This window comes from Phyllostomus hastatus, unplaced genomic scaffold (genome assembly GCF_019186645.2).
Source record: "Phyllostomus hastatus isolate PE091 unplaced genomic scaffold, TTU_PhHast_1.1 phas_scaffold_1674, whole genome shotgun sequence".
NCBI classification, from domain to species: domain Eukaryota; kingdom Metazoa; phylum Chordata; class Mammalia; order Chiroptera; family Phyllostomidae; genus Phyllostomus; species Phyllostomus hastatus.
Genome location: NW_025334011.1, coordinates 22,559,348 through 22,587,041, shown reverse-complemented (window position 1 = coordinate 22,587,041; position 27,694 = coordinate 22,559,348). Strand labels below are relative to the sequence as shown.

Here is a 27,694-nt window from a genome sequence, read left to right as displayed (position 1 = left end):
TGGTAAGGGCTCAGGTATTGAATGAATAAATGAATAAATGAATGAGTTTACTCCAGACTATGTAAAACACTGATCGTAAAGTCCTCCCAGAGGATATTCAGTCATCAGCAGCAAATGCAAGGTCTCTGTTTCTATCACAAAAATCAAACTCTTCCTTAATTAAAATCTCATTACTCCTATTAGCTTCCCTTTGCTCTCCCAGATTTGCCACTGTTATAGAAGGAGAGGGCTATAATTTTGTTACTGCTCTCCAGTGTTATCTTCAAACAAAATACTTTGAAATCTATTTTCCTAACAATTCTTCCAAATACACATGTGTGTGTTTGTGTATATGTATATACACATATATATTTGCTTAGCATGTTTAAAATTGTTTCATTTTCAAGGTCATTCACTTCTTTTTGTGTGTTTGTTATTAAATACAGGCACCATTCGATGTGTCAATTTCAAACATTGTCTCAAGTTCACAAGAATCATCTACAGTGGTATCTAATGACACTCCTAGAACTGCAGACAACATTATTACCACCATGGAATGTAGTCATTGGGTCCTAAGGATTTAACTAGATGCTGTTTACTGAAACTGAGCTTCATCAAATCCTTCCCCATTCCACTGTGGTCTCCCACATTTCAAGACATTGCTCATTCTTGTCACCAAACCCGACTTGTATCTTTTAAACTATTAAATTAAATATTAACTTTCCCTGATTTTTGAGGTGACCCTTCTCTCCTGCTATCCTTTTAATACAGGAGAACACACCCTCTGGGCCTTTTAGCACCTTATGCGATTAAAGAGTTTGTAAATGTTCACACTTTTTGAAATATGTCATTTTCTTCTTAATATTTTTTCTCTACTCCAAAAAGTTGTTGCTATTTCTTTTAATTATTTGGGAGAAATGATTAAGCCTTCTCTTCTACTTTTGTCACATACCTATTTATGGTAGAGTTGCTGGGTTTGCTTAAATTTCTTTTTCAATCTGCTTTTGAGGAAAGATATTATTTGCCTTTTATTAGGAATTTTGAGCTTTTCTGAAGTGTAGACTTCTCTACACATTATCTTCTCTTTCCCAGAGTAGCTTTCCAAACAGAAGACTTAAAATAGAGAAAAATAGGGTCATCAGCTGAGCTCTTCCTAAATCTCTCCTCTACCAGAAATGCCTCAGTGGCCATACAGGTCCTTTCTCCCTTCCCGCTTTCCTATCTTCCCGAAGCTAATCCACCCCTGCTCTGGAGTGCGCCCACTTCTGCCTGCTTGGGGGGCTCGCTCTGCCATTCTCCCTTCTCCTCCAACTCCATCCTTTTTTTATTCCTCCATCAGCTCTTACCCTTTAACATATAAACATGCTCACATCTTAAAACAATATATTTCATCCTAAAATAAAAAGTCCTAACAGTCTATCTCCCTCTAACTACTACCACTTCTCTCTTCTCAGCCAAATGTTTGGGAAGAGACGCCCTCCGTTGCTGTCTTCTCTTTCTCACGCCCTACTTACTCTTCACTCACTGCCCGCCATCCTGCTGGCACACACCTCCAGTCATCCACCTGCCATAGCCAACGGCATTTGCAGCTTTCCTGCCCTCCCCACAACATTCGACTGTGTGTAGGAAATTATGTACGGAGCGCCTACCAGCCTGGCACTGAAGTAGCGGCTGCTGTAACAGAAATGAGAGGCAGATGTGATCCCTCACAGGGCTCACCGGGTCAGGCATTCCTGAAAATACTCAGGTTTGTTTACCGCCACTGCTCACCTTTACAGGCTTCACTTAAATGTTACTTAAATCTCCCTATTCTCCAAGTCCCCTTTTTCTCTTATACATAACCTTTCAAAGCAATCACTTTTATACTCAAGGCTTCAATTACTTTATATACTCTAATGACAATACAATTTTTCAATGTTTTCATTTAACAGTTTTATTTTACACTGGATGCCTCATTTACTAAAACCAGACTCCATGTTGCTTTACAAAAGCAATAACCAAAAAATGTGATATTCTTAGCATATCAACTGTAAGAAATAACTTTCCCTAGTAACATTTTATTGGTCTGATGAGAGGAGGAGGACTCAGGCTGGGGAAAGGCGTGAAGGAAACTTCGGGGTGCCGCTAGAAATGTTCTATATTTAGATCGTGTTTTGCGTCTTAATACAAACTACACACATCAAGAATCATTGAGCTCTGCAATTAAGATTAGTGCACTTCACACACTACACTGTGTTATAAAGGAGGTGTTAGGGGAGCACAGCCACAGGCAGCGTCCGCACTGCAGCTGCAGCGGTGAGTACTTGTGACAGAGGCCTATGATCCTTTAAAAAAAGTCTGCCGACACCAGACTTAAACTTCAAATAATATCTTTAAACTGTCCCTTTTTTTAGGATAATTCAAATCAACATCATGCAGATACCAAAGTAACAAGGAGATTCACAGGACAGCTTAGAAAATCACTCAGTTAAAGTAACTAAGAATTTGATAAAACTCTAACACAGGGGTGGCAGCCTTCTTTCGCCTTGAGCTGCACTATGGGCTTAATGACACAGATCACACATTAAGATTTTATTTGGTCTTGACACAGTGTTAATTTTTTAAAATTTGGTGCTAATATTTTAAAAATAGGAGTGTCCACTTAAAATAAAAACCACCAAGATTTGGCTGCTCAGACAAAGAAAGAAAGATGGAGCAACGCTGGAAGCACACTCCTACAAGGAAACAATGAGCTGCAGGGCCGCCAACACCACCAGCCTCGGCACTGGCTGACACGTCACTCTGTGCCCGCACCGCCCGCTTTTCTCACCAGGGGTGCTGAGTGGAAATGAATACTGCTGCTGGGAGTGCCTGTGGGAAAAGTGGGGACACAAAACACAGGTGTTCCTCGACTCACAGCTCACTTGTTACCTGACTGTACAGGGCATGCTAGTCCACACCCTCAGGTGTAAGCAGTGGCCTCTAGGGCAATGGCAGAAAAGAACCAGAGCATCTAAGGGCCAGAAGGACCAGGAAGGGCATGGGTAACTCGAAGCTTGCCGACATCACGTCGTAGGGACCTCCCCCATCTCTTACAGAGTGGCCCTATTCCTACCTCAGGTAATTCTGCCTGGTAAAGAGATTCTTCGGACTATTTTTGCAACCTCTGTGAGCCTATATTTATTTCAAAATTAAATGTTAAATAAAAGCATTTCCTTACACTGATTAGAACTCTGTCTTCCTTCCTGTACCTTAATCAGTCTGTAACCACATACTGTATGACAAGTTTAATCCCTCTTCCATCAGAAAGCTCTTCCATTATCTACAACTCTCTTGCCCAGGTCCCTGCCAAGAGTCTCATTTCTCAAGGACTCACTTGTCCTATAGAGCAGGGGTCCCCAACCTCCAGGGACAGCAAAATGGTACCAGTGGTCAGGGCCTGTTAGGAACCAGGCTGAACAGCAGGAGGCGAGCTTGAGTGTAATGTGCTTGAATAATCCCGAAACCATTTCCCCAACCCCAGTCTGTGGAAAAATTGTCTTCCATGAAACTGGTCCATGGTGCCAAAAAGGATGGGGACTGCTGCTATATAGCATTCATTCAATCAGCAAACATTCACTGAGCACCCACCACGAGTGTAGGACGTTCTAGATTCTGGGGGTGTAGCAGTGAACTGTTCTTGCCTTGTGGAACTGACACTAAATTATTACATCTAATAATGTATCAAGCTATCCCAGTGGCAGTGGCCATATATTACTAATTTTATCACACTTATAGCCCACTAAATTCCCAAATTCTTCTTCTTATACATTGCTCAGATGTATGTTCAAACAACTAGGTTACTGGATCCCAATTTCTTTATTTGCTAAATACTGTATTTTTAGAATCTGCTCTGCTCTTCAGTCTGTCAAGAACTTCTTGTATACCAGTTTTTTTCCTACCTCTTAGCACCCACCATATACATTCTACTATCTTGTTGTCTATAAATCTGATAAATATACCTCTCTGTTTAATCATCTGAACAAGTCACTAAAATGTTGACCAGGACAGCACTGTGGTCACTAAGAACCTGTGGTGCATGTCACTAGCACGCATCCAAGCATAGATTCATTACTCAGTGCTCCACGGCTTTCCTCATTCAACAAGCCATCACCTAACTGTGCTGTTGTGTCTACATTTGTCCATAAAGAAATTATTTGGTTTAGGCCAACACCTTCCCAAAGTTCACATATGGTACATTCACCAATTTTCCCTAATAATCTTGGAGGGAATTTTTTTTTTTTACACAGACACTCCCTATTCACCATGTAGAGACAACAGTGTGGGAACTGCCTGAGGGAGTGTGTGTGTGTGTGTGTGTGTGTGTGTGTGTGGAAGCTGGGTGGAAGGGGCAAAGGGGCAAAAATTAGGACAACTGTAATAGCATAAACAATAAAATATTAAATTTTTTAAAATGAGAAGGTAACAATTAAAAGGGATGAACTACTGAAGGAGAACAGGTCAACATGTAGCTTCCAATATAAACCAGAAAGCTTTAAAAATAAATATTAGATATACTTTTAAAAAGAAAATCAGTTTATGAGGAGGTCCTTTTTTTAAAAAAATATTTTTTAATTAAGATAATTTATATAATTATATGAACTTTTCTATACACTGTACTTTGAACAGGGTATAGCTGAACACTAACAAATTTTCAATGGAAACTGTTTTCTGTTGTTAAAGCCAAATAACTTTTCCTACTAAAAGTTTTTCTGCCTTCAATACATTCACTGGTAGTTTTTTTAAAAAATGGAAATGTTCTAAAATTTCCATAACTATATTAGAACTCTATAAATTCTATCATTTATACAGAAAACCAGGTTAAATCATTTTTTAAAATGCTAATATATGTGAATAAAGCATAAAGCATAACAAAAATTAACATTCAGCACTTGGAATGGAAATACAAACAAAAAGATAATTCATGAATATGGTAATGATTGTTCTCTGGCATAAAATCTGAAAGCATTTTATGCATTTTAAGTGAATTTTCAACTTTAAGTTAACTTCTAGAGTATCGTCTTTCAGCTTTAGAATGAACATTCAGCAAAAGTCATTATACAGCCACAGCCTGGGATTTTTGGCAATTTGGCAAAAGCTAAGAATACAGTTTTTTTTTTCTCACTAAGCAGAAAAATTTAACCTGTAACAAGTGTACACAAGTTCATGTAAAGCATGTGTAATACAACTAAGAAAATAAACTAAAAGCACTTCAGACCTATTTGTGTAGAGAAATGTTGTTTCACGCTATTTAAAAAAATTATGTTCATTAAAACCAAATCTTTACTAATTTACACCTTTTATCCTAGTAGATATTAAATCTACCTAAAAAGTAACAAAATGAGATTTACTTCAAAATACTCTAAATTTGCTGCTCTTCACTAAACTCCCACAGCAAACACAATAGTCTTATTTCAATGCTAAGGGAAGTAGAAGTACAACCCTTTACCCTGTCTTGCAACATATATAAAACTCAAAAGGCTTTATGAGAGTGGACCCCCAAAAACCAGAATTATCTTCTGGTGGGTGGGCCCCTTGCAGTACAAGCTTCCCCCCCAGGTGAGTGTTCTAGGAGCCCATCTGTATCAGTGTACCAGCTGACGGTGTGAGAGGCTGTGTTCGGCTTCAGTGAATATTTTTTGAAGACTCTTTCAACGTGTTTGCTCATTTCATGACGGGGGATTTATGAGCGCACCTGCCCACACTGTGCTTAGTGAGGGCTCAGCAGTTTCTGACCAACGACGGCATGACCCCCATACCCCACCCTCCCTATTCACCTGATCTCACCCCAAGCGATTTTTTTTGTTTCCCCAATGAGAAAAGTCCTCAAAGGGAAACATTTTACTGATGTGGAAGAGGTGAAACAAACAAACAAAAAATGGCAGAAGCACTAAAAGGCATCAAAATCGATGAGTTCAAAATCTGTTTTGAGCAGTGCAAAAAAAAAAAAAAGGCTCGATATGGAGTACTTTGAAGGTGACTGAAGTTTAAACTTGTAAGAATAACTACACATTTTTATAAATAAATTTGGGGGGTTTTTTGGTCTCTCCTTGTATTTTATTCACTGCAGATGTCTTAACACAAGTATTGTAAGAAGTAGACTTATATCCTATGATGCTATATCTTATTTGCCACAGTTCTTTTGCTCTCAAAATGTACAGTTTTGGAACTGGAGAATGTTAACCTCCAGAGAAATGTCTTCCCTCCAAGCTGCTTACTTGAATGTATTTCCACTCTTGTTTCACCATTCGGAACATGTGCAAAATCTTGGAGAACATCTTTTCCTTACCAGCTCTGAATGGATAGTGACACAAGTGCACCAAGGGGCATTTCCAATGGCCACCTGAAGATAGGCATCATTAGCCTAAAAAGAAAGATTAAGAAGAGATCAGAAATCAGAAATGTTATGTTGACCTAAATTTTTATTTCAAGTATTTCACAGCTCTTTATAGTGTAAATTTCATTCCCTTAGCCAAACAAAAGAAATTAAAATATGGGATGACTGACTGCCCTGCCCAGACCACAAATGTCCATGGAAAAAGAGAAACCAAAGCTAACCTTGTGAGTAAAAAGACAAACATTCCTTGGCAGCCTTTGAGCACTGAATATTACTGCATTTTGATCTGGAATTAGCAGGCAGGTAATCTGATGTACTGCCAGAAACTCTCATTTGGACCTCCTTTCTACCTAGTCCTCCCCACCAGTGGTCACACAGAACACAGAGGCTGACTAGTTCCCCACAGTCCAACCTGACCGGTGCCCACTCCCTGCACAGCAGTCAGACCAGCGGGGGCTCTGCACACTGGGACTACTACATAGGCCCATGGCGGGGGTGTAAACAGAGAATAAATATGTGCCCTTGAGTCAAACAGCTCAAGGATGGGATTGGTTCACTTGGGCCTCTCCAAACCTCCTACCTGACAAGAACCTTAAAATAAAAGCTATAAAACATAAAGACAGAAACCAATAAAGGCAAATGGTTCTTTTCCTAAACCAAGCCTGGCAACTTGTGAAGACGGAAAAGAGGATGAAAATCAAAATAGAGAGTAAGGAAATTCTAAAAGACCCTGAGGGTTTCAGAGAAGCCTGTATAGCCAGGCCTCAAAGAGATTTTAATTTAAAAAAAAAAGTCAAACACCATAAATAGCTCTACTCAATTTTTTAAAGCTTAATTTCTAAAGGACATATATACATTTTTATCACTGATCCCCATGTGTGTACATTTTAACACTAGGTATTAACTGAGAAAATTTCCAATATTTAGATTGCCTAAATGTCCAAAGAAAATTGTCCAAACAGGTTATTAAAGTTTCTAGGTTCTTTGTGCAATTTATACAACATAAACTTTCACCTGATTCTCATACATGAGAATGAGAAATGTAACAAGAGTAAAGGCAGGTGACCTGAGTTCTTTTGTAGTGATGGTGGCCTTACCCATCCATTCCAATGCTGTCCTTGGTAAGCAGCATGCAACTAACAGAATCCATCTCAGAATAAAATTTATATCCATAAAAACAAAAACATATTCCTTGATAAAACTAACTGGTTCCCATACAGGGAGTAAAAACAATACTTTAGCCTCATCAGCCTGAGGCTCTGATCAAGGAGACCACCCAGTCACCCAGGAAGGTCAGCGGCCCCTTCTGAGCACAGACATGCAGAGCCCAGGAAGAAGCAAGGGCATTCCCACCGTGCTGTTGGAGCCCTGACCACTGACCGGGAACTGCCGCGCGGAAACTCTCCACTGCCACTCTCTCAGGAGGCACAGCCAGCAGAAGCCCCGCTCCTCACCCTCGGCTTACGGCCCACCAAGCTGCGTCCCATTTCCCGTCTCCACCACTGGTGCATCAGGCCCTTCTCCTTCTGCTCCACCAACCAAGAGCCCTCCACGCTCCCCTTTCTAAACTCGACCCCAGCTGCGCTTGGGCACCTGAGCCCTTCCCCCACGCCACCGCCTCCCAGGGCCCATTCGGGAGGGGGCAAGCGGCAAGTCTTCCCCAACAAGGGGCCTGCCGCTGCTGCGGTCCTGAAATGGGAGAGATGAGCGCTGGCGGGCTGACATGGAACACATTCCCATAGAAGCAAGTATAAAGGGCGGTCAGATTCCACTCTATCATTAGTACAACTGTGCAAGCTATATTATGAATTCAGTTAAGTTTTTACAGCTGGCCTGTGAAATGGATCTATGTAACATTGTTTCTATGGGAAAATTTGTTCTAAGCCATAAACACCAATTTATAAATTTTGAAATTCAGTCTCATTCATGAAATGAACATTACCTATACCAAGTTTATGATTTAAAGAATCTTTACATCTACTTTAAAATAAATAAAAAATACAGTGTGGTCTGGAAGTTTAATACTGAATGCCCAACAATAAAGCCAACAATACATTAAAAAAAGTTTTTTTTAACCACTAATTCATTTCACATTGATTCTTAAATCTCCTACATAAAACACTACTGCACTAAATGAACATACTATGCACACACCCTAAATAGGCTGATACTCATGCTTCCAGTGCGCGGCAGAGAGCACACTTTCACACAGTCTCTCCGTAACATGAGTTTAATAGTATCTGTTATGAATTCTTTAATATCAGCAGAAAACTTCTGGAAAAGGATAAAAGCATAACTAATTTTGGAAGCTACTGTGTGTAGTTACAGACTGCATTTATTCTGATTTTATATATTCTATTTTAAAAAATGAGTTAATAAAACAGTTTTTTGAGAAAACTCACCCTTTTCCGAAGCTTTCTGAAAAGGGGTCTGAGACAGGATTCAGCCTGTTTCTAAGTAGCACTGGTCAGCTTACCTGCACAGGTTACCTGCACAGTGCGTCTGCCACAGGATCTTCTCTGGTATTCAATTGTTCAGCCCAAACACCTAGAAGGAACTGTGGAAGGAATGGGTAAATTTAGACTACAGTGCCACCCAGTGGTTGAACAACTTTAAAAGTTTCCTAACACAAAAAACAGTATAATTGTCATCTTTAGAGTAAATACCTCAACTAATTACAATATCATCCACTAATATTTAATTAATGAACTATATCTGCTTATTCTGTTATGTATGTTTCCAAGTAGTGCCTTCAGCAATGCACAAACATCCCTATTCTATATTCCTAGCTTAAAGATAATCCATTTCCCCCTAAAAATAATTACCAAATTATTTAAATATTGTAACTATTGGATAGAAATACTTTTATTCATTTCTATTACATATTGTAAAATTCACTCCACCTAGATTATCAGCCATAATACCATATGTGCTGTGATAATTACCCAAGATAACATTTAGACTATTTTTGCAGTAGAAAAAAAATCCAATTAAAAATTCCCACCAAAGGGCCTAACTAAAGAAGAAGGAAAGAAAAAAAGATCCAGAAGTAAAAGAAACTATGACCCATACCCTCCCCCGACCCTCCCCCACCCCAGAAAACTACCTCGGTGCCTTGGGTTTACCTGCACAAAGAGCACCTAGAGGCAGATAAACAGGGAAGACTGAGGAGAACATAGCCCCCAGTGGCATGGCCTGTGCAATCCTATTTAAGGAGAGGCTGCCACCCTAAGAGAAAACTCTAGTTCATAACTAGTCCCCATGCCCTACCTGGTTCCATATCATTTCCTCAACAGACTCAGAATCTGGATGACTGATACGCTATGCTTAAACTGTAAATGCAAGTAAAAGCATTTACTGCATTTAAATCATGTGATCTGAACACAAATAAGTTGTAAATAAATGCTGAAATAAATCTGGGATTTGCACACACTCTAAGAAAACTATTTACTAAAGATAGAAATGCTGAGAAGGAAGATGGAATGGGCCTATCATAACAAGAATAAGCAGCTGTCTGAGGAGCTGAGAAAATGAAGTCTCTGAAAGGTTACTCATGTGCTTGCTCTTTTCACTGCCAATGTCCTCCTTCCTCTCCTTACTATCATCACCCCTCATAAAAGCTTCTAGAACTCTCCCCTCACTGCACTACTTCTTAGTGTTTAAAAAAAAAGTAGAGCTCTCCAAACTTCTTGTTCATTCCATTGCTGTAATTCTTTTCTCTGTGTTTACTTTAGTAAGTCAGCTTTAAAAAAGTGTCTGAGGAACATAAATGTACAGTCTTCAATTAACTTCTACATCCAAGTACAGAGAAATATCATAAACAGTGCGCATGCCAGAAATGCTTATTGAGCTTTCCCTTCCCAGTCTTTAACTATTGACAATCCAAAAATATAAAACCAATCCAAGCGTCCTCCTTTCTTAGACTAACAGCACATACCTTACAGAAGTTGGTGGTGATGTCCATGTCTTTATGATCATCACCTTTCCCTAAAGACTCCCCCAAAGCCTGAGGAAGAATAATGCTCCTGCTCATCAGTGAAGAGCAACAACTGAATAGATACGTTATCAACACCAGTCTAAATGTGGCTCTTTATTATACAAACTAATTGCCATTTAAAAACCTGATGGAATTTCTAGATAAACATTTTTTCAAACACCAATTTGCCATTTAACTTGTGAAAGCATGTTATCTTTATGGATCAAAAGACAGGAGAGAGGGCAAGGGGAGTGGCTGCTAATGCACATGAGATTTCTTCTCAGGGGAAAGAAATTGTTCTAAAATTAGGTTGTGGTGATAACTGTACCACCTCATGCATATACTAAAAAGCACTGAATTGTGTGTACACTTCAAATTAGTAAAGTTTATAGTATGCAAATTTTTTTTTTAATTTTTAAGATTTTATTTATTTAATTTTTAGAGAGGGAAGGGAGGGAGAAAGAGAGAGAGAGAGAAACATCAATGCACAGCTGCTGGGGGCCTTGGCCTGCAACCCAGGCATGTGCCCTGACTGGGAATCGAACCTGCGATGCTTTGGTTCACAGCCCGCGCTCAATCCAATGAGCTACACCAGCCAGGGCTCAAATTTCTTAATAAAGCTATTAAAGAAAAGGAAAATTTTTTTAAAAAGCCCAGAAGTGGTTTCTCACACCAGTTATTCTAGTAAAACGTAGGGTCCACAGGCAGGTCTTGGGGTTGGAGGTGCAATTAAAAGGAATCCTCCTCAACAATGATGTCTGCATGTGCAAGAGCTAGGAATGAAAGGAAAAAGAAAACTAACAGTTTACATTTTATTAAGTATTAAGAGCTTTAATTAAGCCATATTGTTTTCTATTTACATGATACAACATTGCTCTTAATTGAGATTACAAATATCAGCTCACATTCCACACGCTGGCAAAAATTAGAAGGCAAAAGACTGGCCAGTGTTGAAAGGAATGAAGGGATGTAAGACACACCCTGCTGGTGGGGTACAGACTGCTACCGCCATTCTGAAGAGCAACTCAGCAGTACTTAGACAAATTAAAGTATACACACCCAGCAATCCCACTCCTGAGTCCAGAGGGGTGATGTACAAGATTATTCACCACAGAGCTGTTTGTGGGGATAGGGAGCTGAAGTGACCTAGTTGTCTGTCATTACAGGACTGAGGGTGGGGAACAAAAGTCAAAGGCAATGAGTACCACAGGGTATGAGCTATTACTTAGCAGTTAAAAGAAAAGATTTAGCTGTACATAAGGCATCAAAGATGGATATTAAAAACATAGTTCAAAGTATAAAAAGGAAAAGCAAAAAAAACAGGAAGAAGAATTTCACAGTACAATGCTATTATGGAAATTAAAAACATTCACACAAAACACTGCTGGTTTTAGAAGACCACCAACAAGTAAAACAATGTATATCACACATATTAGAATGACTGCTTTTGAAGGCAGGAAGTAGGGGAATGTGAACAGAGAATGAGGAAAAAAAGAGTGAATAAATAAAAAGCATGGAATGAAAGAAGACCCTTTCTAATGACCAAAGATGACAGTGTTCTCAGAACTGAGCAAACTGATGAACTCGACCATTTGCTGCAGGGAATGAAAGGTGTGACGGGGGATGAGGTAAACTAAGTGTAGCAATTACCTCTAACTCTTCAACTGTGGTGTTTTTTTAATGAAATTTCAAATCATTCTGTGTGTCTTCCTCTCCCAGTTCCTGATCACCCACAGGTTCGTTCAGTTACTGTTGCTCGATCTTATCCAAAGCTGTTTTCAGATCATTCCTCTATCCCTGAGAAAGGTGAAAATTAAACGTAGTATGAAATTTCACCGAGGTTTCACTTAATTTTTCACTACTAATAAGTACAATTCATCTCAGACGACCAATGGAGATGGAGGAGTCGGCAAACGCGGTCCCTGCTCCTCCCAGGACTGAACACCATCACAGCTGGATGACAGACCCACCGTCACTGAGAACCAGCTGCAGGCTGCCCTGCACTCCCTAAACATCCGTAAGTGCCAACAGCATAAAACTAGTATCTCATCTATATCCCAGGCTATCACCACGTTTCTAACAGCGGCAAATTCTACATTCTATTCACATCCAGCTTGTGACCATTTAATAAAATGGAAGCCTTGAAGCTGAATCCTTACCGTACACCATTTACAAAAGTTAACTCAAAATGGATCCATGACGTAAATGTAAGAGCTGAAATGATAAAACTCTTAGAAGAAAACATAGGGAGGGGGACAGCTCATGACATTGGATTTGGGAATGCTTTCTTCTTTACAACACCAAATCACAAACAACAACAAAAATAGGTAAGTGGGACCTCATCAAAATTAAAAAACATTTATGCCTCAAAGACACCATCAACAGAGTGAAAACATGACCTATGGAAAGGGGGAAAATATTTGTAAATCGTATATGGGATAAAGATTGATATCCAAAATACACAGAAACTCCAACTTGGGAACAAAAAACAACCAATGTGATTAAAAATGGGCAAAGGACCTGAAGACTTGCAAAGGGTCAATAAGCAAATGAAAAGATGCTCAACTGTCACTAGTAAGTAAGGACATGCAAACTACACAATAAAATATCACTTCACACCCATTAGAATGGCTATTATCAAAACCAAACCAAAACAACAACAAAAACACCCCAGAAAATAACAAGTGGTGGCTAGGATATGGAGAAATGGAGGTGTTACTGCAGAAAACTGTTGGCAAAAGCTTAGAAAGCACTGAGATACATTGTAATTAAAATGTCAAAAGTTAAAGACAAGGAGAGACTCTTCAAGCCATCAGCAGGTTTTCTGGCAGGAACTTTGCAGGCCAGAAGGAAGGGGCACAACATACTGCAAGTACTGAAAGAAAAAACTTCCAGGAGAGAACAGCACTCTGTCTGGCAAAATTATAATTCAGAATTGAAGAAGAGATGACGAGTGTTCCAGACAAGCAAAAGCTAAAGGAGTACATCACCAATAAACTGGACTTCCAAGAAATGTTAAGGGACTTTTTTAAGCCGAAAAGAAAAGGTGCTGATTAGTAACAAGGAAACAATATGAAAGTATAAATCTCTCTGGTAAATATAAAGGCAGTGAATTAGTCAATCATGTATGAAGGTAGTATGAAGGTTAAGACAAAAGTAGTAAAAATAATGTAACTGCACTAATTAACTAAGGGATACACAAGACAAAAAGATGTAAAATGTGACATCAAAAACAAAACATGGGCTCGGTCAAGTAAAAATTTAGAGGTTTAGAATGTGTTCAAAATTAAACTGTAATCAACTTAAAATAGACTGTTGCAGTTGTAAAATATGCACGTTACTAATATGTGATGTACAACATGGTGACTATAGTTAATACTGTATAGCATACTAGAAGGTGCTGAGAGTAACTTGTTTTAATTTTCACCCAAGGATATATGAATATATTAATGTGGGGAGGGGAGAAACATCCATGTGGGAGACAAACATCAATGGTTGCCTCCTGCACGCACCCCTACCTACAGGGGACTGAACCTGCAACCTAGATATATGCCTGACCAGGGATCAAACCCACAACCTTTTGGTGTATGCTGTTCCACAGAACAATGCTCCAACCAACTGTGCCACTCGGCCAGGGAAGCTTTCTGTTTTGAAGGAGGTGGTTTCTTTTGCTGTGCAGAAGCTTTTTAATTTGATATAGTCCCATTCATTTATTTTTGCCTGTACTTGCTGTTAAGTCTATAGTCCCTAATTTGGAGGCTTGTTACTATCTAAAGTTCTTGTTCCACTGATGACTTTGCTTAACTAAAGACGATGCCTATTTTATTAGTAGTAATTTTAATAGTACTTCAGTACCACTCCTCTCAGGTATTTAACACTCATAGTCCGAAGCTCATTCACTCAGGCAATGGCCACCAATGGATGTTAAGACAGGAAAGGTTGACGGTGGACAATGGAAAGACCAGGCTGCTAATCAGACCCACTGATCAAGCCTGGCATCAAGAAAACATTATGTTTTATATTATATACTGTGTGAACATTTTATCCTGTGTGATACATGTAGAAAGTACACGCCAATACAGCATTCCTGCCAAAAAGGTCAATATGAATCTAATCAAACATTCAGGTCTACCTTCAAGTTTACCAGAAATGAAGGTAATAGAGGAATAAGGTAAATAACACCACCAAGTAACAATCAAACACTAAAGTTTTACAAAACTACCCCTAGTTTCTCCAACAAGTTAATGGCATCCAAAAGGGGCAGATCTAGGAGAATAAAGATGTTTACAGTTACAAGAAACCAGGGGTTAAAATAAACAGATGAAAGGACTGTGACTGTGTTCTGTGTGGGGCTGATTTAAAAAAATCAACTGTAAAAAGATATCTATGTGTATATTTTAATTCAATTGCAGATATTTGAATATGAAAGGAGTATTTGATGATACTAAGGACCTAATTTTAATTCTGTTATGTGTCATTTTGTTTATATAAAAACATGTTCAGAGGATCCAAGATGGAGGCATAGGTGGTTGCTCTGTACCTCCTCGCACAACCAAAACTAAGGACAACAAGAATTTACAAACAAAAAACAACCAGAACAGAGAGAAATGAACCCAAGGGAAGTCTGAATACCATACATCCAGTCCGGTAAGGAGGGGCAGAATTGGAGGCCTATGGAGAGGGGTGGAGGGGTACTGGCAGGAAAAATCGGTGGTTGGCAGACGCACGCATGCAGGGCGCAGACCACAGCCCGCATCAGACGGACCTGTGGCAAACCCTGGGCGTGGAGGCAACCAGCAGACCCAGTGAGGTGCACAAGGCAGCTGGCTGTCCGCAGCCGCACATTCGAGCGCAGAACTTAGGGAAAATGGGCAGCACAACACAAACTGCGCATCCCAGGGACCCAGTGCCGGGAAACAAAGCCTGAAGGCACCGATTAAAAACACCTGTGGAAGTTGAGGCTGGGAGATTCTCTCAGCCTCACAGGAGGCTCCTTGGAGAAACCCACAGAGTCCGAGAGAGTGCACAGGCCCACCCGCCCGGGAGCCAGCACCAGAGGGGACAAATTTGCTGGTGGGAAGCGGCAGGGGGACTCGAGTCCTGGTGAGAGTGGAACAAGTGCCATTGTTCCCTCTCGGATCCCACCCCCACATACAACGTCACAACCCAGCAACTGAGGTGCCCCGCCCTGGTGAACACCTAAGGCTCCACCCCTCATATGTAACAGGAGCGACCAGACCAAAGGAAAAAAAAATAAAATAAAATAAAAAGGATGGCTCAAACAGAGTTAAAAGCCCCTGTGCCAATTTTTTTAAGTGACTGAGAAATAGCCAACCTATCAGATGCACAGTTCAAAGCACTGGTGATCAGGATGCTCACAGAATTGGTGGACTTTGGTCATAAATTAGATGAAAAAATGCAGATTACAATAAGTGAAATGAAGAAAAATGCACAGGGAATCAATAGCAATGGAAAGAAAACTCGGTTTCAAATCAATGGAAGGGACCAGAAGGAGGAAAGGAACAACCAAACAGAAAAGGATGAAGAAACAAGAATTCAAAAAAATGAGGAGAGGCTTAGAGACCTCCAGGACACCTTTAAATGTTCCAATATCCAAATTATAGGGGTACCAGAAGGGGAAGAGGAAAAACAACAAGTGGAAAAGTTATTTGAACAAATAATAAAGGAGAACTTCCCCAATCTGGCAGGGGAAATAGACTTCCAGGAAGTCCAAGAAGCTCAGAGAGTCCCAAAGAGGTTGGACCCAAGGAGGAACATGCCAAGGCACATCATAATTACATTACCCAAGATAAACATGAAGGAGAGAATTCTAGAAGCAGCAAGAGATAAGGGGACAGTTACCTACAAAGGAGTTCCCATCAGAATGTCAGCTGATTTCTCAAAAGAGACCTTGCAGGCAAGAAGGGGCTGGAAAGAAGTATTCCAAGTCATGAAAGGCAAGGACCTACATCCAAGAATACTCTATCCAGCAAAGCTTTCATTTAGAATGGAAGGGGAAATAAAGTGCTTCTCAGATAAGTCCAAGTTAAAGGAGTTCATCATCACCAAGCCCTTATTATATGAAATGTTAAAGGGACTTATCTAAGAAAAAGAGGATAAAAAATATAAACAGTACAAAAAGACATCAAACTCACAGTTAGTAACAAGCACACCTAAAACAAAAGCAAATTAAGTAAACAAAGAGAACAAGAGCGGAACCACAGAAATGGAGATCACATGGAGGGTTAGCAATAGGGAGTGGGAGGAGGAGGGAGGGGGAAAAGATATAGAGAATAAGTAGCATAGACAATAGGTAGAAAATAGGGGGAGGGCAGGAATGGTGTGGGAAATATAGAAGGGAAAGAACTTATGACACATGGACATGAACTAAAGGGGGGAATGTGGGTGGGAGAGGGTGTGGAGGGTGGAGGGGAATGAAGGGGGGAAATGGGACAACTGTAATAGCATAATCAATAAAATATATTAAAAAAAGATTTTGTAATAAAAAGGGGTGTTATTTATGTCAAAAAACATGTTCATATTTTCTAGAGTTACATATGTGTTACGTGAAGAGTAGACAGGAGCTCATTATACAATTACATTTTCAGGTATGTTTAAAACTTTCATAACAAAATTTATTAAAAGTTCATACATTAACTCAGTAAACATCTACCACACACCCAGCACAGCTTTACAGATGTAACAAAGATATACCTGGGCTAAGGAACTGATGCTATTATCTGAATATCAAAACTACCCTGAGAAAGGTGGGGACAAATAACATGAATCTCGTGGTAGAGGTGAGACACGTTAAGAATTAGAAGGGTGACAATCCCATAACTTGGTCTCGTGAGTAACAGAGGCAGGACTAGAACTCTGATCCTTAAGTCCTTTGTATTGTCCAGTATTCCAAGCTACAGTTCTACACTCCTAAAATGTTATTTTAGCATCATAAATCGTTCCTTTGACGATGTAGCAGGTAATTGTCACATTTTAAATAAATAAGCTGACAAACACATATGATGTCCTCTCAGAAAGAACAGATATGAGAGGAAGAGAAGATATATCTTCCCCTCAGGAAGAAAGTAAAGGACTCAGCAAGCCAGAATCCATGAATTCATCTATAAATAATATCTTTAACTTCATGTCTCAATTTCATTGAACACACTGGACAAGATTTTAAGCCTAAAAGATCAATTCTCAAAATGGGGTTCATGGACTTGTAGGAATTTCTTAGACCACATCAAAATTACAACTAAATTATAGAACCACCATCATTGAGATCCACCTAAAGAAGAGATGAACAGGACCATATAACTAAGGATATAAAGAAGTCCCCACTATGTGACTGGCAGGAGGAGAGAGACATGGAGCTCACTGTGCGGCGGTTCTGAATCAGGAAGGATTTCTTGGATGCAGAGGGTCCCCTCTGAGGAGTGAGGGGTCCAGCCTCACACCAGGTTCTTAAAACTGGGACACCAGTGCCAGGAAGGAGCTCCAATAACACTTGCCTGTGAAAACCAGCAAGAATTGTTGGGGACCACCCTGCCTGGTCTCAGGAAGCTGTAACCCCCCATGACTTAGGCTGAGTGAAAGACCTCTGGACCAGAAGCCACTAAGGAGACAAAACTTATTTCCCTGGTATGAATGCTGTCTGTTCTAATGCCTGGCTTTCATTGTGTGATCAGCAGTCAATGATGGGTAACAATTCTCTAAGGAAGAGAATGTATCTAAGACAGACGCGATCACGTGGGAATGCCCTAAGGGAAGAGACTTGGAGCTGTGGAAATGAAGGGGTGATGGACATCAACCCCTGCCCCCTTGGCTTTGTCAAAGCCTGAGTCCTTGTGAGAAATCCAAGTCTCCTGGCTGCCTTTGTCTTCTCTGTTAACTCAGGCCTGTGGAAATAGCAGGGGCGGTACAGCCCAGACCAGAAATGGCGGACCCTCGGGGTAATCAGGCCTGGGACATAGAATATGCAAGATCCTGTGAGATCTGTTTGCTGGAGGATGCTATTAACTTGGAATTTAAAGGCACAGACAGGAAACCTTTGGAACCTGTAGTCCTTTCATATGTTAAAACTCCAATCTCTGCCCAGAATCACAGCGGGGGTTCTGTCTGCACCTTTGTAAGTCACCTACTTCTTTTGATCTTTTCTGCCAGACTGTGAATCCACAAACTAAGTCTGTATTCTCAACAAAAATCTGCTTGGGATTAGATATGGGGCACTCTCCCCACTAGAGAGAGTGGCCATTCTGTTTTTACTTCCACATAGAAACTGCTTGTATCTGTGTATGTCTTTCTCCTGTTTCCATGAGCCATCTGCAGCATTCTGCGCTCACTGCTGGCCGGTGAGCACGCGTCAAAGAACTGCTTCTGAGTAAGAAAGAGGACTAATGAAGACCAAGGCATGCTCTTAAAGGGCCTGAGCACAGACCCCCTGACTTGTAAGTTCACTTGCCCTGGGCTCCAACACATAGGCAGCAACTCACAAGTACTAGGGACATACAAGGAGGAATTAAATTGACTAGATTCAGGGCAAGGGCTGGAAGGGCAAAGGTAAGGGCAACTCTCTCCTGGGGAGGATGAACTGTCAGGTGCCAAATTTGAGCTCCCCACTGACAGCTAAAACTGTTCACCCAGCATTGGTGATTCCTTGAGACCCCGCCCCACCCAAATCACACACCTGGCTGGAGCCACTTGTGGAGGCCTTTCCACACCAGCAGCTTACCTCGGCTGGTGCTGAAGACTTCCCCAAAATCTTTTAGAGGCCCAAAAGTACCAAACAAACACAGTGGCTGGCCTCAGTATGGCCTGTACCTCTTGCTAAGCAAGCCTAAGCCTGGCTCAGCCTCGACTTGCATTGTAACTCCCGTAAGGTGGCCCTCAACCTGGCAAATTAAGGACCTAATTTGCCAGGAGCTCACTGTGGAGCCCACCAGTGGGTCCCAAGACTGACATTAGTGGCAGCTCACCTCGGTTCACAGCATAGCCTCTCCCAAGTGCCTCTAAGCCCAGTACAAGCAGCAACCAACCACAGATCACTCTACTTGCATTGTAACTCCCACCAAGTGGCCCCGACCTGGGCACAAAAGGAAGCTGAATTGACCTGCATGGGTGCCCCTCTTCAGAGGCTCCAGAACTGACATACCTAGTGGCTGGCTTCAGATGACACCTGAGCACTGCACCACAAACAACACACCAGAAAGGTAGACTTAATTGGCACCTGAGCCCCCCTAAAACGACTCCCATTTCATGCAGCCAGATCCCACAAAAGCAACAGCTTGTCTGCTGTAATCATTTTTAGCCCTCACAGCCAGTCAGAGTGAAGGTCAATCTTATCCACAGATGTGTCAACAGCAATCAAGTCTCAACTACAAAAGAAGGGCACACATAAGTCACACGAGGGACAGGAAACATCCCTGGAGCATGTGGCTCAGGTGATGAGGAGACTTCACCATTAGGTGTCACAGGACACATACTACATAGAGCCACACTGCCAAGAATGGGAGATAGAGGAGATCTACTTAATATATAGAAACACAGGGGGTCACCCAAAATGAGACAAAGAAACACGTCCCAAAATAAAGAACTGAACAAAACTTCAGAAAAAAATTAAAGAAAATGGAGATAAGCAATGTACCAAATACATAGTTCAAAACACTGAAACACTGGTTATAAAGATGATCAATAACTTAGGAGAAAAATAGATGAACTCAGTGAGAACTTCAACACAGATACATAAAACATAAAACACAGTCAGTCAGAAATGAAGAACACAGTAACTGAAGTGAAAAATACATTGGAAGGAATCATCAGCAGAGTAGATGGAGCAGAGGATCAACTCAGTCATCTGGAAGACAAAATAGCAGAAAACACCCAATTGGAGCTGCAAAAGTAAAATGAATCCAACCCTGACCAGTGTGGCTCTGCTGGTCGAACATCATCCTGTGAGACAAAAGGTCGCCGGCTGGATTCATAGTTAGGGCACATGCCTGGGCTGCAGTTTCAGTCCTTGCCCTAGGCATGTACAGGAGGCAACTAATTGATGTTTCTCTCTCTCACATTGATGTTTCTCTTCTACTCTTTCTCCCTCTCTCTAAAAATAAATAAAATCTTAAAAAAAAGAAAAAAGGAATAAAAAGAAATGAACATAGTTTAAGGGACCCCTGGGACAGCATTAAGTATACCAACATTCGCATCATAGGGCTACCAGAGAGAGATCATGGGTTTGAAAACATAACCGAAGAAATAATGACCAAGGAATGCAAGATGCTGCAGAGCAGCTGGAAGCTTCATCTACTTGCTCCCAGCCCCGCACTGGTCTTGCAGCTAAACCACAGAGCAATCACCTGGAAAATCCAGGCGAGTGTGAGTGACAGTGTGTGTGAGTGAGCGTGTATGCAGGCAAGTGTATAGGCGCGTGTGGAAGTGTTGCATGGCCCCTCCTGGTGGAACAGCTGCCGCTGCTACTGCCCAGCCTGGTGCTTCTGGCTTTGCAGATTGGGGGCAGGAGCCATTCTGAGGAATTTTTAAATATCAAGGAACATGTACAAAGGACCCATGGACAAAGGCAACAGAGGTGAGGATTGAATGTGGGAGGTGGGTAGGGCAGGGGAGAGTAATGGGGGAAAAATAGGAACAACTGTAATTTAACAACAATAAAAAAAAGAAAAACAGCATTCAAGGAGAAAAAAACACATGCATCCTGATTTGACTCATTATTAGCAATAAAAATATTTGTAAATTGAAAAAACAAATATCCCTACCTGGGAAGAGGCCTCCAGAGAGCCTGCACCTGGGCGCCCAGACTTGTCTCGGTGCCCTCCACCCCAGGCAGGGCTGTGCACCCCACTGCCTCCGGAGACTGTGGTACTTACTGGGGAGGGAGCTGTCACCTCCCTGACCCAGGGCCCAAGGCGGAGTTGCACTGAGGAAGCCAGCAGGCAGCAGGGACAACCCAGGGAGCGCAGTGGCACAGCTGAGGCAGCTCAGCAGCAGGAGCCAGAGGCTGACTCACTGGAGGGAAGGGGTTCTTACACCCCCAGCCACAGCCCCATGCTGTGATATAGCGGCGGGACTCTTCCCTTCCTTCCCCCACCCCATTAGGACAATGTGAGACCTGAAAGAAGACTGATATAATCTATTAATATGGGAGGAAGGAAGAGGCCTGGGTATGAGACAGAAGGGTAGACAGGTGGCCTCTGGATAGGACAGCTGTCACAATACAATCTAACAAAATAGTTTCAAATGAAGTTAAAGACAACTAAGTGCTACTATTGTCATTGTATGGAAAAACCATAACGGACTTTTTAGCCAACCTAATATATATATACATGCTAAGTTTTTTATAAAACTTCAAGGAGCTAATGGATACTCTTTAGTCCATCCAAAAGGCTCAGATGGTAACTGAAATCTAGAGGTTAATATAAAATTAAGAGAATATTCAATGTGAAGAAAGAGTGGCCTAAGCCTGAACTTTCATGAAAACTTACATTTACAGGACAAAAAATAAACAAGAAAAACCAACCCAACAAACAAAAAGACACGGCCTGACAGAGAGATCAAGAATACGAAGCCTGAGAAGCCAGCTGTGATGGAAGGGATGCCAAGGGAAGGAAAAGGATGAGGACCAGTGGAGAGTGTCAGGTGCTGTTGTGAGTCACAAAAATGAAGGTCACTATTGTCCCTGGTTAGAAGGGGGTCAGTGTAGCTGTGGGGGCAGAAACCAGTTTGTATTAGGTGAGGAAATGAGTGAGAATTAAGATTTATTTTAGGAAGCTTGGCTACATAGAAAAAAAAGAGTCGCTAAAAAACAAAAACAAAACACTTTTTTAAAGGTGTGGGAGGCATTGTATGTTTCATTGCTGATGGGGATAAGCCAGAACAGAAACTAAAGACACAGGAAGAAAAGGAGTAGGTGATATTAAGGTTCCTGTGACGCTAAAAGGAGGAGCTGGGATCCAATGTGCAGGTGGAAGGTTTGGATCAAGCTGTAACCAATGCCTCACTCATCTTAGAGGAAACGAGGAGGGATTCCTTGCCTGTTGGCTTCTTTCTTCTCTGTGAAATTGAATGCATGTTCCTTAAAGAAAACGATCAAGCATTACTTTCTCAGTCCTCTGTGGCAGAGTGCAATATCACACATACAGGAAACATCTTTTTCCCCATATAATAATGGGGGAAAAAGCTATAATTTTACACAAAGCCCACCCTCATAACTACAACTAATAAAACTGCTAATTATGACCCAAAAGCCCAGTTTTCCAAATAAATGAGGCATTGCTGATGACTCACCAACCCCAGGGCTCCAAAGCACTAGCATTTGAGCAATTAACTCAAAGTAGTTACACCAGACAGAATTGTTTCAGGACAGGTGATAGCAGGCTTATCTTAGGAGCTTCTCCAGTTTAACAAAGGGGCACTCATAAGGTATTTAATTTTCAACTGTCAGGCAACAATAAAAAACTGGGACACCACTAGAAATAACCAAGATGAGGAGGCTCTTCTGGAAGAACAATATACAACAGAGATGGGGGTTTCCCAGCTACAAATATGGCAATGAAAACAATTCAGGGATCTGCAACCAGCATTAAAAAAAGAAAAAAGAAACAGAATGGATTAAAATAATAAAACAAATGATAGAATCACATGTGGTTAAGGTAATAATTGTTTCATGAAAGTTTTCATATACATATCAACAAAATATAAGAATGTACTTCTTACTGTGTTGGAGCAGTGAAAAAAGAATGAAAGTTACTGGCACTATGATGCAGAAAGTTAAAGACTAAAAAGCAACTGTTTCTATTTAGCTATAACATTATACAGCTACAAATCAAAAAGCTGTCTACCCATTGGTACAAAAAGTAAAGGTGTCTAGTTACACACTTTCTTATAGACGCACGCACTCCTTGGAGACACTGCAGGTTTGCTCCAGACAAGTACAATCAGGTGAGTATTGCATTAAAGCAAGCTGTAACTATTTTGCTGGTGGAGAGTCTTGCCTTAAATTTGTAAAAATAAATGCAACATTTGTGAAGCGCAACAAAGCAAAGCACAATAAAACACAGCACAGTAAAAGACAGCACGATAAAATGAAGTATATCTGTATTATTCAAGAATACTCACCCACCTGATTATGCAAATATGCACATTATAAACCTGGGAGGGAAAGCTCAGCCTTTCGTGATTCAATTTTGCCTCTCAAGTATTTAGATTTTTCAACATTCTGGTCCTACTCATATCAATTACGCATTCCAAGATCTAAATTACTTTTTCAAATATCTCAAACCACTCATCTAAAGAAAAACATTGCTGAAGTAGAGATAAAAATAATTTAATTACAAATATGAATAAGCTCCCCCCTTCATCTGCTAAATAATATTCTATTTAATGAGCTCCATTCACCAAATAATCCCAATTTACTCACACCTCACCATATACATTAATCTTACATTACATCCAGTATCAGAGCAGATGTTCTCAAAGTGTGATCCCCAGACATGGGATCCTCAAGATCCTTTGCGAGGGTCTGTGAGGTCAAACATCTTTTCAGCGCTAAGGCACTATTTGCCTGGACATTTTGCACTGAGCACGAAAAGCAAGGGTAAGTCTCCTGAGCCTTGGCGAGTACATACACAGCACTTCTCATTTATAAAGCAGTATGATGACTGTCTGGAAGGAAAGCACTTGTGTGATTAAGTTACAAACTAAGCTGGCTGCCTTTTTCATGGAATATTATTTTTACATGAAAGAATACCTACAAACGATAGTCATTCAGACTTTGGTCAACTTCCCAAAAGTTAACAAGGTGAACCTGCCACTTACTGATAGTATTAGCTGCCTATGATAAAAAGCTAGCTTTTGAGTAAAAATTAAAACTGTGGAGATGTTAGATCTCTCCCCACAAGCTTGATGGTGTCCCAATACTTAAAGATGTTTCTCATGCCATCACTGGTGATATTAAATAATGTAGTTTTTAAAATACGAGGTAATGAAATATATCAACATTTGGAAGATGTAACTCAGTAAACCAATACCATCAAATAATAAATGAATTAATACAATGTATAAATATTTTTAAAGATTCTCAGCTTTAACCTCCAACACAGTAAATATCGATAAACCCATAAACAAAACCCCTTTGAGATCCTCAATAATTTGGAAGAGTGTATGGGGTCCTTAAACCAAAAGCTTTCAGAACCGGTGATCTAAGTTTTTGTTATGCAATAAAGTAACGGAGATCAACTAAGGAAGTTGCCAGGTCACGTAATTCTTTTTCCTCTTTAGAATTCCACTGTTTCTCCAACACAGTTTCAGCCTTCCTGTCAGTGAAGAGCTGACCAACAGGCTTTTCTATGGGTATACGGTGGGGGCTGGGGGGTAGGGAAGAGAATGCAATAAAAAACCGGTTTTACCAGTCGGAACCAAAGATTTAAAAACTAATTCTGGGTCGGCCCGCCCTTTACTCTTCAGCTGGGCACAAACCGCTAGGAAACCACAAACGTGAACGACCAGAAGAACTGGGGCAGAATTCCGACAGATGAGATGGAGAATAAGGGACAGTTAGGGAAACTGAGAGAGAATAGCGAGGAGCTAGGGGAAATATTACGAAAATCTCGACTTTTCCTATAACTTCCCAACTTAACGCCCTGAGGCTCCCAAGTAAAAAGGGTCAAAGGTGGACCTGTAGGGGCGGCTCCAGGTAGGGGGCGGGGCCCCCTGGTTAAGCCCCACCCCCGCCGCAGTCCTGTCAGTACCAGTCTCCTCACTTCCAACCCCAGCCTCCCCTTTCCCTAACCGCTACTCAACCCCTCCCACGATCTCCAGGCTCCTCACCGCGGACAGGTTCAAGTCCTCCGCCAGCTGCTGCTGCCGGAGGATCTCCGACCTCAGAATATCCATGTTACCCCGGTTTAAGCTCGAGTTACCCGCCAAGCCTCATTCAGCGCCAAGCCTCTTCCAGCCCCAGGCCTCATCCAGCCCCCAGCCTCAAGCCCACTAGAAAATGCACAAGCAAATAGTGGGAGAAAACACCAGGACGGGCCACTTCCGGCAGAAACTGAGGCGAGGAAAGAGCTCTCCTGTACGCCTGTAGTGGACGAAGGCGCTGTGCATTAGCGACCCCTGGCGGCGCCCTCCGGAAGTGCGCCTGTACTGCTCACTACTACAGATACAAGTGAAGTGAACTGAAACATGAAATCTTGAATTTGTGTGAAGGTCGACATGCTTCATTTTTAGATGCTGTCATTCCTGCTTGTACTTGCTAGTCTAGTTCAGGTCCAAAAACCTCCTTACAGAACACTTCAATTATGTTAAATAAGGCCAGATCCTTACTTATTATACCAGAAGTTCACATCAGAGATTCTCAAGTTTCCTGCTTGCCAAAATTGATGTACTAGACCTAGAGAGTGAGAAAAACCTGAACAATACTACAAGCTCACTAATACAAAGTAGAAGGGCAGTGTTCATTGCTAGACTGTTAAATTCTCTGTAAAGTTAAGCAACTATGCCCAATTTGTCTTTCTCAGTTCTAGATTGTTTACATCATAATTGAACATTTACTCCAAGCCTAGATAATCTTTTTGATCATGTGTTCAGCAATAAAGATTTTCAGCGATGTGATTGGAGACACAATCAGGAATTATTTTGTTTTTAGTCAAACCCAAGAAGAAAAATAAACTGTGGAGAAAAATTACATCAGAGATTTTAATTGTAAAAAGACCCTAAACACTGTTTACAATGCATTTCTTTTTGGCTGTATGCCATTGAATCTTATTTTTTTTTGTTCTACTGATAATCACTGAACAATATTTGACATGTTAGTTTTTCCCACTCAAAAAGAAAGAAATATTCTCAGTCAATTGATAATGGGTAAGATGGCTTATCAAAATCATAGAGAATTGTTCAGTTCAATTTAAGTTTTTTATTATATATGTGTGTGTTGGTTATATTGCATCCAAAAGGTATCTGATTTTTGCCAGAAATAAATTGTTGAGTTAACTTTCTCTCTCTGACCTATGATGATTTGCTAATTTTTAAGGCTTTTAAAAGCTTAAGATACTTTACAAAAAAAAAAGGTCCTTGAGCTAATAAACATGCTAACATTCTTACATGAATATCTGTTTCTTGAGTCACTTGTAATTCAATAAGCAAATAATCATTTATTAGGATTTTCCTGATTTAGGGATTAGCAATTATGATACAAAAACCTGAAAGATTGCCACAGAGGATAATATCAGGGAAGTCTACAGAGAACGCAAAAGCACAGCTGGCCAGCCTGGATAAAATTAGTGTAAACCAGAGGAAATAAGCAGGCTCCTATTAAATTTCAGATTTGCATTGATTTTGATGTTTATATAAACATGTAAGACCTGAGATGGAAGACGTAACAGAGGTGAGTACTTGAACAACCAAAATAATGAGTAAACTTTTCAATGCAGAAGGGGAAAAGAGATGACCATGAGAGCTTAGAAACACTCAAGAGAACCAATGAGTCCTGACTCTAAGGGAGAATGTATTCATTGTTAAAATATGCTTCCCATTCCATCAAAATAGAATTCAAAGTGAAATACTGCAAACAACCCAGATGTCCTAAATGAGAAAATTGTTAAATAAGTTATAGTTCATACATACAACTGAATAATGTGAAACATTAAAAACCACGTTTCAAAAATATTCAATGATATGAGAGTGCTCATGTCATTATATTTAGTTAAGAAGAATAATTAATGAAACTAAAAATATAGCATATAATCTGGATGTGGTAGGAAAAGCATATAACCCAGAAAAATGATTAGAAGAAAACATATAAAACTATCAGGTTGTTATCAGTCAGTGGTACTCCTGGGAGTTCTTTTCTTCAATTTGCACCACAATTTGGTACAAATTCCACAATTCAGAAAAAATATCTGGATAGTAATCATTTTCTCTTTTATTAAATTATTATTGAAATTCTTCATAAATTTTTCCAGCATAATTAATTTAGAAATTGTGTATGATAAATTTTAAATAATACCAGTAAAAGAAAGCAAAGGATTAGACAAAGTATATTTTAAAATCTTTATAATTATTCAATCAATATTTAAATATTTTTATGAACTCTGTATTACCTTAGATTCTGTAGCTTAAAACAAATACAAAAAAACAGTCTTATCCTTGAGAACATTACTGGCTAACTTGAGAATCAAGAAATAGATCCTGAAAAGGTAAATTAGGTAAGATAAATATGATTTAATATCATATATGGTTCTATAATAAAATATTCATAGAAATTACAGACCATTTTCTAAAAGAAGAAATAGTAAGAATCAATATATGATTAATAAGATTATTCTTCTGTTGGAGTAACTCATCCTAAGAGATTATTTGTCATTTCCTGACAC

General features: G+C 40.3%; 1 pseudogene; it reads right to left on the bottom strand.

The window, feature by feature from the left end:
• The window catches only part of LOC123831088, a 32,014-nt pseudogene extending 6,800 nt beyond the window's left edge, over positions 1-25,214 (bottom strand).
• Between the last annotated feature and the right edge of the window lie 2,480 nt (positions 25,215-27,694).